This window comes from Apium graveolens, chromosome 11, assembly GCF_009905375.1.
Source record: "Apium graveolens cultivar Ventura chromosome 11, ASM990537v1, whole genome shotgun sequence".
Taxonomy (NCBI): Eukaryota; Viridiplantae; Streptophyta; class Magnoliopsida; order Apiales; family Apiaceae; genus Apium; species Apium graveolens.
In genome coordinates this window covers 168425281-168433934 of record NC_133657.1, presented here as the reverse complement: position 1 = coordinate 168433934, position 8654 = coordinate 168425281, and the positions used below count along the sequence as shown (strand labels likewise).

The 8654-nt window shown below is 42.9% G+C and overlaps 1 non-coding gene across 1 annotated transcript; it reads right to left on the bottom strand.

The window, feature by feature from the left end:
- Nucleotides 1-5515: 5515 nt before the first annotated feature.
- Nucleotides 5516-5622, bottom strand: LOC141698893 (small nucleolar RNA R71). The gene has a single exon (XR_012565390.1). It is a non-coding gene; the product is annotated as a small nucleolar RNA R71 (small nucleolar RNA).
- Between the last annotated feature and the right edge of the window lie 3032 nt (nucleotides 5623-8654).

Genomic DNA, 8654 nt, shown 5'->3' with positions numbered 1-8654 from the left:
ATGAATGCCGAGAGGACCCTCTGTATGGGTTCGGGAACAACTTGGTCCCGATCCAAGGAACTTTGTACTTGCCAGTGATGTTTGGATCGGCCCCAAACCAAGTTACCCATGTGATTAAGTTCTACGTGATCAATACTCCCTCATCTTATAACGGCATAATCGGGCGCTCAGCCTTGACCAGGATCCAAGCAATCACCTCCATATCACATTTGAAAATCAAGTTCCCAACCCCAACCGGGGTAGGACAAATCAAGGGAGACTATGAGGTAGCTGAAAGATGTTATAGCCAGGCTCTGGTAATGGCTGAGACCCATCAAGACAACAAGAGAAAGGCAGTCGTGCTCCGGAAACAGCAAAGTATTAAGAAATATCGCCAACAATCAAGGGATGATGGGAGAAAAGAAGTTCAGGTCATAGAGACCCTCTCAGATCCAAAAGCAACCAAACAAGGCTCAAAAGAGCAAAAAAGCAACCAAGTCACAGAAGGGATTGAATTGGGCCTAGGCATTGACCAAACCAACCCTACTGTGCAAGCAACCAACCCAGAAATGATTGAAGAAAGAAACAATAAAGAGATGACATCCCAGGCTCAGATTTATATAAAAAAGAACACATAGGCTCGAATCCAGAAGATGGTATCAGATACGGATCATTCCAAGATAGAGGCCGCTGTTGAAACAGAAACAATTCTGATCAGTACAAGCGATCCTTCAAAAAAGATAAAGATAGGATCCGGGCTCGAGGCTAATTTCAGAAAAGACTTGGTGTCACTACTCCAAGGGTACTCTGACATATTCGCTTGGACCCCGAAAGAAATGCCCGGGTTAGATGAATCCATAGCGATGCATAGCTTGGACGTCAACCCAGAGAGGAAGCTAGTCAAGCAAAAGAGAAGAAATTTTGCCCCGGAAAGGTAGAAAGCAATCGATGAAGAAATTGAGATACTACTGAAAGCTGGAATAATATGCGAAGTCAAATACCCAGAATGGCTGGCAAATGTAGTGATGGTGAAAAAACCAAACGGAAAGTGGAGAATGTGTATCGATTACACAGACTTGAACAGTGCATGCCCCAAAGACCCCTACCCCTTGCCAAATATTGATCAATTGATCGATGCAACCTCTGGGCATGTGATGCTAAGTTTCATGGACGCCTACTCGGGGTACAACCAGATCAAGATGAATCCCAGAGACATTCTAAAGACAGCCTTCATCACCCACAGGGCGGTCTATGCCTATGTAATGCTGCCGTTCGGATTGACTAATGCGGGAACAACATATCAAAGGGCAATGAATAAAATCTTCAAGGACCAGATTGGAAGGAACCTGGAATCCTATGTGGACGATATGATTGCAAAATCCACAAGCGTCCCCGGGCACATAGGAGACCTGAGAGAATGCTTCGACAACTTGAGAAAATACTCACTCAGGCTCAATCCAGAAAAATGCACATTTGGAGTAGGGGAAGGAAAATTCCTTGGATTCATGATAAGCAACCGGGGAATTGAAGCCAACCCAGAAAAGATACAGGTAATTCAAGAGGTGAAGGCTCCCAGAACACAAAAAGATGTGCAGAAGCTAGCAGGATCACTAGCAGGATCACTAGCAGCACTCAGAAGATTCATCTCCAAGCTAGCTGAGAGATGCCTACCCTTCTTTGACCTATTAAAAGGAGTAACCAACAAGAGAGAAGTTAATTGGAGCCCGGAATGCCAAAGCGCATTTGAAGAAATCAAAAGGTACCTTTCTCAACCCCCTGTGTTAACAAAAGCTCAACCCGGGGAACCCCTATCCCTTTACCTGTCGGCAGGGGCCCTGGCAGTTGGAGCAGCCTTGATCAGGGAAGAGAATGGCAAACAACAACCAGTTTATTATGTGAGCCAAGTGCTAAAAGATGCAGAGACCCGGTACCCGAGGCTAGAAAAGTTTGCTTATGCCTTAGTCACAGCATCCAGGAAACTCAGACACTACTTCCAGGGAAGGGAGATACGAGTTGTAACAAATCAACCATTAATGAAGATAATACACAAGCCAGATGTCTCAGGGAGGTTGGTAAATTGGTCAGTTGAGCTAAGTCAGTTCAATCTAAGTTTCATTCCTAGAACAGCAATCAAAGCCCAGGCTCTAGCTGATTTCATTATAGAATGCAATTTCCCAGAAGAAGAGCCCGTGCCCATGAGCATTGACCCTGAGAGAAACACAGATCAAGAAACAGAAGCCTGGGCTCTCAAAGTTGATGGTTCTTCAACAAATGAAAGATCGGGAGTCGGGCTCATCCTAAAGAGCCCAGAAGGGTTCACAATCCAAACAGCAATCTCATTTGCATTCTCAGCAACAAACAACCAGGCAGAGTACGAGGCCTTAATTGCAGGATTGAAGCTAGCAAGAACACTCAGGATTCAGAATCTCAAAATCTACAGCGACTCCCAGATCGTCGTAAAGCAAACAAATGGCGAGTACATAGCCAAGGATCCAGTTCTAGCCAAGTACCAGGCTCTGGTCCGAAGCTACCTAACCTCCATACCAAAAATCCAAGTCATCCAAATCAGCAGAGAGGAGAATTCAGAAGCTGATGCATTGTCTAAACTTGTTCAAAATTCGTCAGACCTGGATTGCTCCGTCTACTTCGAAGAATTGCAGAAACCAAGCACATAATCTGAGGAAGTCATGGAGATAGAAAACAGTCCGAATTGGATGACTCCATTCATTAACTACTTGGAAAAGGGAAAGCTCCCGGAGGATAAAGGGAAGGCTCAAAGGTTAAAAGCAAAAGCTTCGAAATTCTTCATGGAAGAGGGAATACTCTATCGCCGGACCTTCTCCTCCCCAACCCTCAAGTGCATAGGCCCAGGAGAGGCACAATACTGCCTCATGGAAGTTCACGAAGGAATCTGCGGGGACCACATGTCCGCAAAAGCACTAGCTCACAAAATCATAAGGCAGGGGTACTACTGGCCTACTATCCACCAGGATTCAATAGACTTTGTGAAAAAATGCAAGGAATGCCAACTCTTCAGCAATGTGACATGGATGAGCCCAGTCCTACCCTTCTCAGTCTTGTCACCAATCCCATTTGCTGTAGGGGGAATTGATATCATGGGACCCTTTCCAGAGCCAGAGGAGACCTCAGATACTTACTAGTCTCAATTGACTATATGACAAAATGGGTAGAGGCAAAGGTAATGAGAACAATAAACCAACAAGACTGCATCAAGTTCATGGACAACATATTGATGAGGTTTGGGATCCCGAGAGTACTTGTCTCAGATAATGGTCCACAGTTCGTCGGTTCAGAATTTGAATCCTACCTTCAAGAAAGGGGCATGCGACACAAGAAGTCATCTATAGCCTACCCTCAAGGAAATGGCCAAGTTGAGGTAACTAATCAAATACTTCTGATAAGTGGCATTTTATACCACTTAGAACGTCTTAAAATGGCTTAAATTGGTGTCTTGAAATCAAGTATTTTGTGTATTTGATGCGTTTTTCTAGTGTTTATGCATTTCAGGGTTTTAGTTGCATTTCAGGGGAGGAATCATCAAGAATAAGCCTTGGCATGTGTTCACCATTGCGAGAGGAAAGAAACGGGCAGATTACGGCGAAGAAACGGAGCAAAATCATTTTTTTTCAGTAGAGGTCTGAGCGCCCGCTCAGCATTACTGAGCGGCCGCGCAGCAAGCTGAGCGCCCGCTCAGCTATGCTGAGCGGCCGCGCAGGGTCGGGAAAAAAGACAAATTATTTTAGGACTTCTACTTCTGTTTGGTTTCCACTTCTATGTAATCTGAGTTTTATGGGACTATTATATAAGTAGATTTGAGACGTTTTCACAAGGGTGGATTAAAGAAGATTGTGTTTTTACGCAAGAAGCGAAGGAGATAAGGAAGAAGACCGATTTAGCACACCGCAACGAAGAGGAAGCATATCTTCTTGTGATTCTTGTTTCGTTGTAACGTTGGATGCTAGTTTTCTTGCTTTGAACTTATTTACTCTTGTGACGTACTCTGTTTTAATGTAATTAGTTTAGTTGTTATTTTCTTGTGTTTGTTTTTCATGATTTTATATGAACCCATGATGACGATAAGTGCTATTATGGGCTAATCGTGATCATGGGGTTGCAATGGATTTATTATGGAATTCTTTAGTTAATTGTTTAATACTTTAGTGTGTGATGATTGCATGATATCTAGTATTGGTTATGCGTATTCGTCTTATGTGCGTCGCGAACATATAAGATAGGGTGTTAATCTCTTGTGAAGCGACGGTGGATCTTGAGATTTAGAACTTGCCATGCTAGCATAGGTTCATGTACGTTGTGCATGATTAGTGGGTAACTCTAACAGTTTTATTTGCCCTATGTAATCAAAAGGAATAACTTGTGCTTAAATCGTTGTGTTGTCAATTTCTGTAGACATATAGGAACTCAACATAATTGATGACTATTCAACTTCTATCTTAATTGTGGATGCTTGGTAGAATGGTATTAGTACAATAAAAATTGGCTTTTATCAGTTTCGTGTTATTCGATTAATATCATCACTGTCACATGCTAAAGGTAATAACAATGGCTATAGAAGGAAGTAATAATGAAGTTGTGATCTCATGAGTGTTTTATTATTGATAAATTGAAGTGTTAGTTAAGTGATTAATTAAGTAGTTAATTGTAGTTAATATTTAATCAACAATTTTAAGTGTTATTATCTTAACATTGAGAAGTAATCATATATTGGTGAGTGAGTTTAATTAGACAATAATTCAGTCTGAGTCTCTGTGGGAAAGAACTAGAAAGTATTCTATATTACTTGCGAACGCGTATACTTGCGTGAATATTAGCGCGTGTTTTCGCCCTAACAAGTTTTTGGCGCCGCTGCCGGGGACTCGGCGTATCTGTTTAGTTTATGTACTTACCATCATTGGTCATTAGGACTCAGTGATTAGGATGTAGTAGTTACTTATTTTTTCCGGTTGTGTTTCAGGTACTTTAGCAAGCGTTTATGCAAACTCGTTCTCGTGCTCGCAAGAGGACTTTAGATACAGCTGAGGAGACAGACGAAGTTCTTGATATTCCGGAGAAGTTAGATTTTGAGGATTCGGATTCAGGAACTGAGCAGAAAGAACCAGTAAACATGGGAGATCGTATTGTTCAAGCTGATCCAGCTCTGATGGATTTTTCTCGGCCTAAAATTGATGACATTCAGTCAAGCATCCTTCATCCGGCTATTCAAGCTAACACCTTTGAAATCAAGCCGGGCACTATTCAGATGGTGCAGAATTCTGTTTCTTTTGGAGGAGCGGCAACTGAAGACCCCAACATGCACATAAGGAATTTTGTCGAGATCTGCAGCACTTTTAAGTATAACGGCGTGACTGATGAGGCTATCAAGTTGAGGCTTTTCCCATTCTCACTGAGGGACAAGGCTAAAGACTGGTTACATTCTGAACCAGCTGGGTCCATCACTACGTGGCAAGATCTTGCGCAAAAGTTTCTGGTGAAGTTTTATCCGATGACAAAGACTGCTGCTATGAGGAGTGCTCTTACTCAGTTTGCGCAGCAACCTACAGAATCTATGTGCGAGGCTTGGGAACGCTACAAGGAAATGTTGAGAAAATGTCCACATCATGGAATGCCGGATTGGATGGTGATCACTGGTTTCTATAATGGTTTGGGGGCCCAATCTCGGCCCATGCTCAATGCAGCAGCTGGAGGCGCCTTATCGGCTAAAAGCTATACTGAGGTGTATAATCTTATAGAGACGATGGCTGCAAATGAGCATCAAAACCCAACTCAGAGGATGACGTCAGGCAAGGTAGCAGGTATTCTGGAAGTTGATGCAGCCACCGCTATTGCAGCCCAGCTCCAAGCGCTATCAATGAAGGTTGATTCTCTGGCTACATATGGAGTTAATCAAATAGCTATGGTTTGTGAGCTTTGTGCAGGTTCTCATGCTACAGATCAGTGTTCTCTTGTCAACGAATCTGTTCAGTATGTGAATAACTATCAGCGACAACAGCAGCCTGTGCCAGCGACCTATCATCCTAACAATAGAAATCATCCAAATTTCAGCTGGGGGAATAATCAGAATGCTATTCAGCCACCATATCAGCAAGGAGTGAGTAAACAGTTTAACCCACCTGGATTCCAGCAACCACAACAGTATACTACAAGGAAATCATATCCTCAACAGAGAAGTACAGCTGCACCTACTAGTGCTGATTTTGAGGAACTTAAGCTGTTGTGCAAGAGTCAGGCGGTTTCTATCAAGACCTTGGAAAATCAAATCGGTCAATTAGCCAATGTAGTGCTCAATCGTCAACCTGGCACTTTTCCCAGTGACACGGAAGTACCAGGCAGGAAGGAAGCTAAAGAGCAAGTCAAGGCTATTACCTTAAGGTCTGGAAAAGTGGCTGATGCTGAAAAGGCAAAAGAAGTAGAAGCTGAAATTAGAGATGAAGAATCTAAGCAAAAGGAGAAAGCGGCGGAACCAAGGAAGACTACTGTTGAACACACACTGCCTGAGGCTAATACAGGGGAGAAACAACTCTATCCTCCACCACCTTTTCCTAAGAGATTGCAGCAACAAAAGCTGGATAGACAGTTCGGGAAGTTTCTGGAGGTGTTCAAGAAACTTCACATCAATATACCTTTCGCTGAGGCTCTGGAACAAATGCCTAGTTATGCGAAGTTTATGAAGACTATTCTTTCAAGGAAGGTGAAACTGGATGACCTTGAAACCGTTGCTCTCATGGAAGAATGCAGCGCTGTTCTGCAGCAAAAGTTACCACCAAAACTGAAAGATCCAGGAATCTTCACCATTCCTTGCACCATTGGCAATCTGACTTTTGACAAGTGCCTTTGTGATTTGGGAGCAAGCATTAATCTGATGCCGTTGTCGATCTTTAAAAAGCTGGATCTGCCTGATCCAAAACCCACATACATGTCGCTACAATTGGCCGACCGTTCCATTACTTACCCAAGGGGCATAGTTGAGGATGTGCTCGTCAAGGTGGATAAGCTCTTCTTTCCAGCAGATTTTGTTATTCTGGATTTTGAGGAAGATAAGAAGATTCCCATTATCTTGGGAAGGCCTTTCTTGGCTACTGGCCGTACCTTGATAGATATGCAAAAAGGTGAACTTACTATGCGGGTCCAAGATCAGGATGTGACCTTCAACGTATTCAAGGCAATGAAATTCCCTACAGAAGATGAGGAGTGCTTAAAATTGGATGTGATTGATTCTGCGGTTACTTCGGAACTCGATCATATGCTAATGTCTGATGCATTGGAAAAGGCCTTAGTGGGGGATTTTGACAGCGATGATGAAGATGGCAACGAGCAATTACAATATCTGAACGCTTCTCCCTGAAAGCGAAAGCTGGACATACCATTTGAATTTCTTGGTACTTCTGACCTTAAGAATGCTGAAGGGAAGCTCAAACCATCAATAGAGAAAGCACCTACCTTGGAGCTCAAGCCATTACCTGAACACTTGAGGTATGCTTTTTTAGGTGATTCATCTACGTTACCTGTTATTATTTCATCTGACCTTTCAGGAAGTGAGGAAGACAAGCTCTTAAGGATTTTGAGAGAATTCAAATCGGCTATAGGATGGACCATAGCAGACATCAAGGGGATAAGTCCTTCATATTGTATGCATAAAATTCTGCTAAAGGAAGGTAGTAAGCCAACTGTGGAACATCAGCGAAGACTGAATCCCATCATGAAGGAAGTGGTGAAGAAAGAAATTCTGAAATGGCTGGATGCAGGCATCATCTATCCTATTTCTGACAGCTCGTGGGTGAGCCCCGTACAATGTGTACCTAAGAAATGAGGTATCACTGTGGTCGCAAATGAAAAGAATGAGCTCATCCCTACTCGAACAGTTACAGGATGGAGAGTATGCATGGATTATAGAAAATTGAACAAAGCCACAAGGAAGGATCACTTCCCTCTTCCATTTATTGATCAGATGCTTGACAGATTGGCGGGTCATGAGTATTTTTGTCTTCTGGATGGTTATTCCGGGTATAATCAGATTTGTATTGCACCAGAGGATCAGGAAAAGACTACCTTCACTTGTCCATTTGGCACGTTTGCTTTTCGCAGAGTTTCGTTTGGGTTATGTGGCGCCCCGGCCACGTTTCAGAGATGTATGATGGCTATATTCTCTGACATGATTGGAAATAATGTCGAAGTGTTCATGGATGACTTTTCCGTCTTTGGACATTCATATGATGAATGTTTGAATAATCTGCGCGCCGTACTCAAAAGATGCGTGGAAACTAATTTGGTGCTCAATTGGGAGAAATGTCATTTTATGGTGCGTGAAGGCATTATCCTTGGGCATAAGGTCTCTAGCAAGGGTCTGGAGGTGGACAAGGCCAAGGTGGGAGTCATTGAAAATCTTCCCCCACCTAATTCTGTGAAAGGAATCCGTAGTTTTCTTGGTCATGCGGGTTTTTATCGGCAATTCATCAAGGACTTTTCAAAGATATCTAAGCCGTTGTGCAATTTGCTTGAGAAAGATGTGCTTTTCAACTTTGATGATGAATGTTTGGCAGCATTCGAGACTCTCAAGAAGAGTTTGATCACTGCACTAGTTATTACATCACCAGATTGGACAGAACCGTTTGAGATGATGTGTGATGCGAGTGATTATG